Genomic DNA, 8,440 nt, shown 5'->3' with positions numbered 1-8,440 from the left:
CGGGCGATGGTGGGCAGTCCGGGCGATGGTGGGCGGTCCGGGCGATGGTGGGTGGTCCGGGCAAACTGGGTAGCACTCTGGTATTCCTGTGGAGGGGGAGTGGTTAATGGGGGTGGGAGACACCAACAATTAGCCAGCCTAACTCTAGGTTCAGGGACAGACTCTATATCAGGGGAGAAAGATGAACAGTGGCAGATCTGGAAATCTTATATCTTCCATTGGCCTCTTTTATTTTTACATGTTTATCCACACATAAGTTTGCACAACAGAGACACATAAACACACAAAGAAATTTTCAGAATTTACAGATTCCAGCTTATCTTCCCATGAACTATATTGAACAAAATAATTTTAACAAAACATGCATTAAATACCAGTAGAAGGGTTAAAAATTTCACACTAACATTTGAGAACCATTTTCCTGGAATTTAAGTATATAAGTTTTAATTCCAAGTGATGCTTACTGGATTTCTTCTCATGGATTACTCAGGTGCTTTTCATACAACTGCAGGGTGGCACTGCCCACAGTGAGCTGTGTTCTCCCACATCATACACCAAATAAATGTACCACAGGCTTGCCATCAGGTAGAGGCATTTTCTCAATTAAGTTTTCCTCTTCCCAAATGAATATAACTTGTGTCCAATTTAAAGAAAACAACTCAGCACTCCATGTACGGCTTAATTTAAGCCAAATCTTACTTCATTTTCTGAAATGTAGAGAAACTGGTTTCCCCACCACAATTATCTAAGAATGAGATTGTTAAGAAAACAGACTACCTAAGCAACAGAGATTACAAGGCAGCATCTGAGGGGAGATGGTTGGTACTTTAGATGGAAATAGTTTTAGCAGAAGCACTGCTTGAAGACAATGTGTTCTTCTAAGCTCACATCCTATCATCCTCTAACCTCAGATTTAACATGCAAAGCTCTGTAGGCTTATAAAGCAGAAATAAGAGCTATTTAATCAAATCTCAGTGGAGAGGCTGCTTCTAATAGTTTTGAATCTACCTTCTCCTCATGCCAGAACAGCTCTGGATAAGAACAGAAACTTTGCCTTCTCAGTGAACTCACGTCAGACACCCACACCACAGTAGATGAAGTTCTATGGTAAAGCCATTTCAATGAAATAAAATGACATTCTATTTCAGAGAAGTTTACACAAAAAAAAACCAGGTCTGGATATTTTCACAACCACTTGAAGTCAGCAATAATTTCTTAGTCTGACAAGGACCATGAGAAATTCTTTCTATACCTTGTCTGTGGCAAATTACAATGTGAAGTTGCCAGAATTACAGTATTTTATTTCTGAACTTGCAAAGTAATTTGAAAAGGTTTTTCCTGGCTGTGTCACTGTGATTTCAAAATTGCCTGCCAATCTCATTTGATACACTCTTAAGAAAGTAGGAGAATCTTAAATGTTAGAAACATTTCTTTAACAGATATTTTGTTTTGTGGGAAAATACAAGTGCTGGGATTAAAGGCATGTGCCACCTGTGATGGCATGTAATAAAATATTTACACACACACACACACACCAGTAATAGCTATCGTTTAGAATAACATGTTGAGAACAGTTCATTTTGTTTCAGATTAATATTTACAATTATGTACAAAATAACTCAACTTGAGGTACATAATTGTCATCATGGATAAGCAGATCAACCTATCACATCAGTAAGCTTTGTTTTCCCTTTCTATCTGACTTCTTTCTTGATGGAGAAGAGGTTTCTAGTTGTTGAGATCTGTGGAGCAGGCAACACCATTTCTACCAAAGCAGGAGGTATAATCCCCATTCTGCTAAAGAGCCTTCTAGAGTGCTGTACCCCATACTGGCTCAGAAGCAAGATACATTCAGGTGTCAGGTTACTTAGCAAGTGGTCCAGAGGCATGGCTACTATCTATGGAAATCCTGTAAAAGTTGTACTGTTGGAAAGGATATAAGCTGCTTGTCCTCCATCAGTGTTGGTGACTTGAAGCTTCATGCATTCCTGTCAGCATTAGTCTGCGTTCCCTTTGTCCTGACACTTCTTCCTTGCTCGGATTTGGAGACAGTGGTGGTTTAAATAAAAACAACCATAATGCACTCATAAATTTGAATACTTAGCCATTAGGGGGTGGTACTATTTGAGAAGGACTAAGAGGTCTGGTCTTATTGGAGTAGGTATTGTTGGCAGAAGTTTTTCACTGGGGGTGGATTTTGAGTTTTCAAGGCCATTGCCAGGCCTAGTTCTCATTCTTTCCTTGCTTCCTGTAGATCAGGGTATAGAACTCACAGATACTTCTACAGCACTACATCTGCCTGAATGCTACCATGGTTATTCCACAATGATAATGAACTAAGCCTCCGAAACTGTAAGTAAGCCCTCAGTTATATATTCTCTTTAATAAGAGTTACCTTGATCATGGTGCCTCTATACAGCAGTATAATGACTAAGAAAGTTAGGTAGGCTAACTAGCCAAACTGACCCTGTGTGCCAGTTCAATGATGCTTCTTTCTCATTCATTTCTTCATTTCAGTTTCTTGACTTTCAAAATATAAAAGAAAAGCTTTTCTATAAGTACATTTTAATTATAAATAGATTTATTTAATTATCAATAGATATATTTAATAAAATAATAACTTAAATTCAGATAGGAAATAAAAAGAATGAATTTTTTAAATATTAAGTCACCTCTTCATAATATGACAGTTTTACCCAACAGATACAATGAGCTTATATCCTCATGCAGAATTTATTATTAGATGAAACAACAATCAAATTGGTGCTTTGTTGGAGGCAATGGCAGATTTTTCCAATGCACAGAATGACCTTATTGCCCATCTCTATGCATTGAGGATTGTCCCTGACATCCTAGCCACTCTCTCAAGCATCACCTCTGTAGCTGTGCAGGACTGTTTTCCCCTTTTGCCTGCACATCTTGGTTTAACAATCCTTAGCCTCTGGGCTGTCTGCTATACCTGTGCTGCTGCCTGGTGCTGTCTGCTTATCAGATGTCACAGTCACAATATTTCCTCCTCTTTCCCTGGACAGTATCTGAGCACACTCCCTTTTAACAGTTTTGAAAATTTAGAGGGTAAAGCAACCTGTGGATGCAGTAAATGTAACAATTCATTTTTTCCATAGCCACTAATGTAAGTTATAGAGAATTAGATTTAAATAAACACAGCAACTTAAATATAAAGGCTAAAGCTAACAAAAATAAAATACATGCTGTAAATGTCATTAGCCCTAGAAAAAAACATTTTTTTTATTATTACTATTTCAAACAATGAAACAAAAGATAAATAAATTGAACATTACCAAAAACTTTAACCTTCTTCATATAAGTGAAAATATAAAAACTGAGGTTTGGTACCCAGAAAAGAAAGAAGCAGGGGGAATAAAGACAGAAAGAAGGGATAGAAAGAAGGAACAAGAAAATACAGGAGGGAGAGGAAAATCCAAATGATAGAAAGAAATTTTTATATATTGTATACCTTATAAGGGCCCTGTATGTAGAGTACATAAACACCTGTTCAGTACAAACAAGATGAAAATTTTTATGATCTGAGCAGACATTTCTCCAATGACATAGAAAGATATTCAACTTCACAAGTTGTTAGGAAGATAGAGATCAAAACCAGAGTAAAACACCATCCCATACCTATAAAGAGGATCCTAATGGAAAAAGCAAGTGTAGGGAATACTGTGGAGAAGCTAAAATGTTTTAGGAACAATTGTGGCTCCTTAAGAGACTAAACAGAGTTACCATGTGAGCACTGGACCCATCAACTCAACTTTTAGATTTAGGACCAAAGGGGATTAAAATGTATGTCCACATAAAAAGTTATGCAAAGGGCTTTTAGTAACTATGTCAACAATTGCACCAAAGTTCAACCAATCCAAGTGTCCCTTAACAGAAGAAAGGGAATTTATTCCATTTATTTATTTATTTATATGGGAGTATATGTTATACCCCATAGGAAGTTCTTATTAAGCAGGATAAAGAAAGGAAGTGATATATGCAGAACCAGAAAACTTTTCAGGAACACAACACTGAATAAAAAAATACTAGGCACAAAGAAAAACAAAAACTAAATGCATTTAGATGTAATGCCTAGAGTGAGAAAAATCTATTGAAACATATGTAAATTAGTGATTTCTCAGGCTAGTAGAAACAGAGGGATCTAGAATACTAGAGGTGATAGCTAGAATGTGGGGATTATCTGGGGAGAGTTTACAGTGTTCAAATACTTATTGTGACACTAGTATTCAAACACATACATATACAAACAATATTGGGTCATAGAAGAAATTAAAGTGGAGGTTTGTATGGTATTTGAATCATATCTTTTAAAAAGTTTTATTTATAAGAAAAATTTAAGCAAGGCATCATGGTGCATACCTGTGTTTTCTGTACTTTGGAAGTAGAGAAAAACCCCAGCATCAGCTGTATAGTGCCTTTAAGATCAATCCGGATTCATGAGATCTTGCCTCAAAAACCAAACAGAAAACAGAGAACAAAAACAAAACAAACAAACAAGGACTGAGACAGGAAGGAAGCTGAAGTGGTTTGAACAGGTTTGCCCCCTATAGACTCTTGTGTTTAAATTCTTGGCTCATAAGGAATGGTACTCTTCAAAGGTATGACCTTGTTGAAGGAAGTGTGTCACTGTGAGGGTATGTTTTGGAATCTCAGATGCTCAAGCTATACCTTGAGTGACTCACTGTTTCTCTATGCTGCCTGCTCATCTGGTTGTAAAATTCTCAGCTTCTTCTGCAGAAATGTCCACCTGCATGCCACGATGTCTCTTCCTCTGAAACTGTAAGCCAACCCCAATGAAGTGTTTTCCTTTATAAGAGTTGTCATGGTCATGATGTGTTTTCACAGCAATAGAAACCCCAACTAAGACAGGAGGAAGAACAAGGAAAGAGAAAAGAGATATAAGAAGGGAGAACTGGAAGGATGAAGGGGGAGAAGAATGAAAAGATTAAGACTGTAGATTCAAGAATTCTTAAAAAAAAACAATTGCAAATGAGACATGGTAATACACACTTATAACAGCACGCTCAAGCCTGAAGACAATCTAGGCTATATAGTGATGCCCGGTTTCAAAAAATACAAATAAACAAGTGATAGAAAAAAAGGTAAGGATGGAGAGAGGATAAAGAGAGAAAGAAAATTGAATAATGGTTAAATTAAGATCTCTATAATGCAATTAGGAAAGCATTTCCTAACTCCTTGTGATATAAAGGGAGTACTGAAAATACAGTAATTTTCCTTAACACATGGTTCAGTTACCCAAAATATTAAAAATGAGAACTTTCAATAGTAAATATTTCATAGAATCATTGTATATCATTGAGTGGTGAAATGAAATCCTACTTTCTCCCTGTATTTCATGAAGATATAAAAATCTTTGTATAGAGCATTTACACTATATAAACTAAACTCCCATTGGTTATTTTATATCATATTCACACTGCATAAACTAAACTCCCATTAGTCATTTTATATCTATTTTAATTAACAGATTAGCTCTCACTCATTACATTACCATGCCTGCACCTACAATTCAATACCATCTGAGACTTAACAGATATCTATTGAGAATCTACTCTAATGAATCCTATATACAAAGGTAGAATGAACGACTATAACTAAAGGTGTAAAAGTAGAAAAGGAGGTAATATATATGAAATGGAAAACGTTTTTCAGTGAGGATGTCTGGTAGCCGATGGACCAGAGCCAGGATCAGAACCGGGGTCCTTTGGAGCTGCAGGTGGAGCTCTCGGACCTTGAGCCATCTTGTCAGGAGGAAAATGTTTTTCTTGAGCTATCACAAAAACAATACAAAAGGAAAATGATATTTTGTTTCTAAATGAAAAGAAATGTTTTCTAACATTTATTATTGTTTCTGTTATATAATATAATTTATGTAAACAATTAATATGATACTGACATTCCTTGACCAGAACATAGTTTGTAGGAAAATACTCTCAGTGTGTTAAAAAATTAAGTTCTTATAAATGCAGTGAGTTTCTAAAATAAATTTGTGAAATGAGGTTAAGAAAAACGGTGCTTATTAAAAAATCTATGCAGGAGTCCCACTGCCAGAGAGAATAATGTGTTCCAATCTGTTCCCTCATGACTGCTTCTTCCCCATGACACATCTGCAAATATCATTCTCTCATGCTTCCTCTAGTGCAAGCAGATAAAAATGATCTACTGAAAGCTTATGTGGATTCTAGCTTTCAGAGAGGTGTGCTGTTCTAGAAATCATCTCTCTCTGGATTGTGTCATTGTGTAAAAGAGTGAATAATAAAAAGGATAAAAACTGTTCACATTTTTCTGAACGTTGATCAAGACCAGTGTGTTAAATACTTCTTAAATCATGAATGATTAACAATATTTAATTCTATCATGCATTTTCATCAATAACATTCAATAAGTTTCCAAATAAAATGATGATTATGCACAGGAATATCTAGAAGACCTAGCTGAGGCCTTGCCAAACTTGGGCATACATTGTCAGTCCACTCAGCATTCAGGGTCATTTGCGTGGAACTGTTTCCAGTGCCTACTTAGGGACACTAAAATCTGTAAATGTACATGTCTCTTATGTAGTAGTACTTACAAATAACCCACGAAAAAACCTCTGTATACATTAAATCATCCCTAGATTACTTAAAATATTTATTCATACAAACATATTAAATGATTTATATACTATTAGCTAGAGGAAAAATAATAAAATAAACTATGCCAGTTTCATATAGATACATTTGTTCTCAAATATTTCAGCCTGAGTTTGAATCATTCTGTGGCTATGGATCATATACGGAAAAGAGAGCTGATGTATTTGTTACACATGCTCAGTTCTTAGCAGATCATGGCAGGCACAGGAAATCTTACTGCATCCTCCTGCCTGCAGTAACTCAGTAGGAACAAACTTTGCTGCTATTTATGGGCCTCACCGGGTTTAAGTCATGATGACAGAATCTGCCTATGATTCCCCTTTGTATGTTCAAGTCATATTCAGCACAGTCCTGATGCTGCCTTCACTTAGAATTCAGCGACTACTTAAATAACCCTCAGCTGTTTTACAGGCATCATGTCCAGATCAGCTGCCTGTGACCACTTCTTGACAGGACTTCCTGTGTTGACCCAGTTTTGCCAGACCTGGTTCCTTACCTATTCCAGATAATATCACAAATGAAGAGACATCACCAACCAACTCCTCTGACTTGGAAACTAAATGGAGGTTGCTGCCCTGTCCAGCTGGCTGGTATGGTCCTTTGGCACAATGGTTTTCTTGATGAGAACCTCAGCTTCCTGCACTCTGTGACTACTCCTTTAGCCTGAATGACATGACTCAGGTTCGGCTCTGCTCCCTGGTATGTAGGGTGCTGTGCTGCTCTTACTTCTTTCTGTATTGCTCCAACATTCTCCTACTTCTCCCCACATGCCGAGTCCTGTGCTGCTGACTCAGGGCTACACAAAGGAGACCAGCATTGTCTTTGAGTTTATTTAGACTTCTCTCTGTTTCAGTTTTGAGCTTTCCATCTGTGTTCAAACAGTTCTGAGCCATGATCATTTAGAGCCAATTAATCTGGCAGTCACCCCCTAAACCAATGGCGTGCACCCTCCTCAGCATATTTTGTGCTCTCCGTGTGTGGTGACCCCTTTCCTTCCTTTCCTTGGTGTGAATCATTTATTAATTCCCAATTCTGTGACAAATTATTTCTATACCCACCTCTGCCTGCCTCAACAGGTTTACTGTCTGAAAAGGAAAGATGATAAATTCTCCTCTTACCCAAGCACAGAAAAGCACAGCAGGAACATTTAGCTCCAAATCGTTAGCTCTTAGAACTCACCCACCTTCTGGAAAGAGCACTGATTTTTTTTTTAACATTTCATTATGAAATAATTTGAGACTTATTTTTTTAAAGTTGTGAAAATGAAAAGGCAGAGAACATTCCTAAGTCTGTGTTGTACAGAAAAAACAAAATTTGAAGTTTAAATAGGGTCAATTGATTTGGGGTCAGTCAAAAAAGACCATTTCTATGTTGGTCTGAACCAATTTAAAGAGCGAGCAAAAGAAGGAAGCTCAGTTCCAAGTGAAAGAGACAGCCCTGCAGGACTTGAAGGAGCAAACAGCATGTTGTAGCACCCCTACCCTCCCATGGCCGAGAACTGGGGATGTACCTAGGACCTGACAACACTTTAAATGACAGTCAGCACAAGGGTGCACAGAAGACATGCACAAGGGTTGAGGGGAGTGGCAAACTCTAATGCACAGATAAGGAACTTTGCTTACACACTACCTGAGGTCACATGACAACCCTGAGTGGCAAATGGTAACAGAACCTGCTGGTACCTTGATTCCTGTCTGTGAGACTCTGAGCAGAGGTCGTTTTTTGTCCCAGAGAAACTGACAGTAAACAGATGTTATATC

The sequence above is a fragment of the Mus pahari genome, chromosome 22 (assembly GCF_900095145.1).
Source record: "Mus pahari chromosome 22, PAHARI_EIJ_v1.1, whole genome shotgun sequence".
Classification (NCBI taxonomy): Eukaryota; Metazoa; Chordata; class Mammalia; order Rodentia; family Muridae; genus Mus; species Mus pahari.
This window is presented reverse-complemented; position numbering follows the sequence as displayed.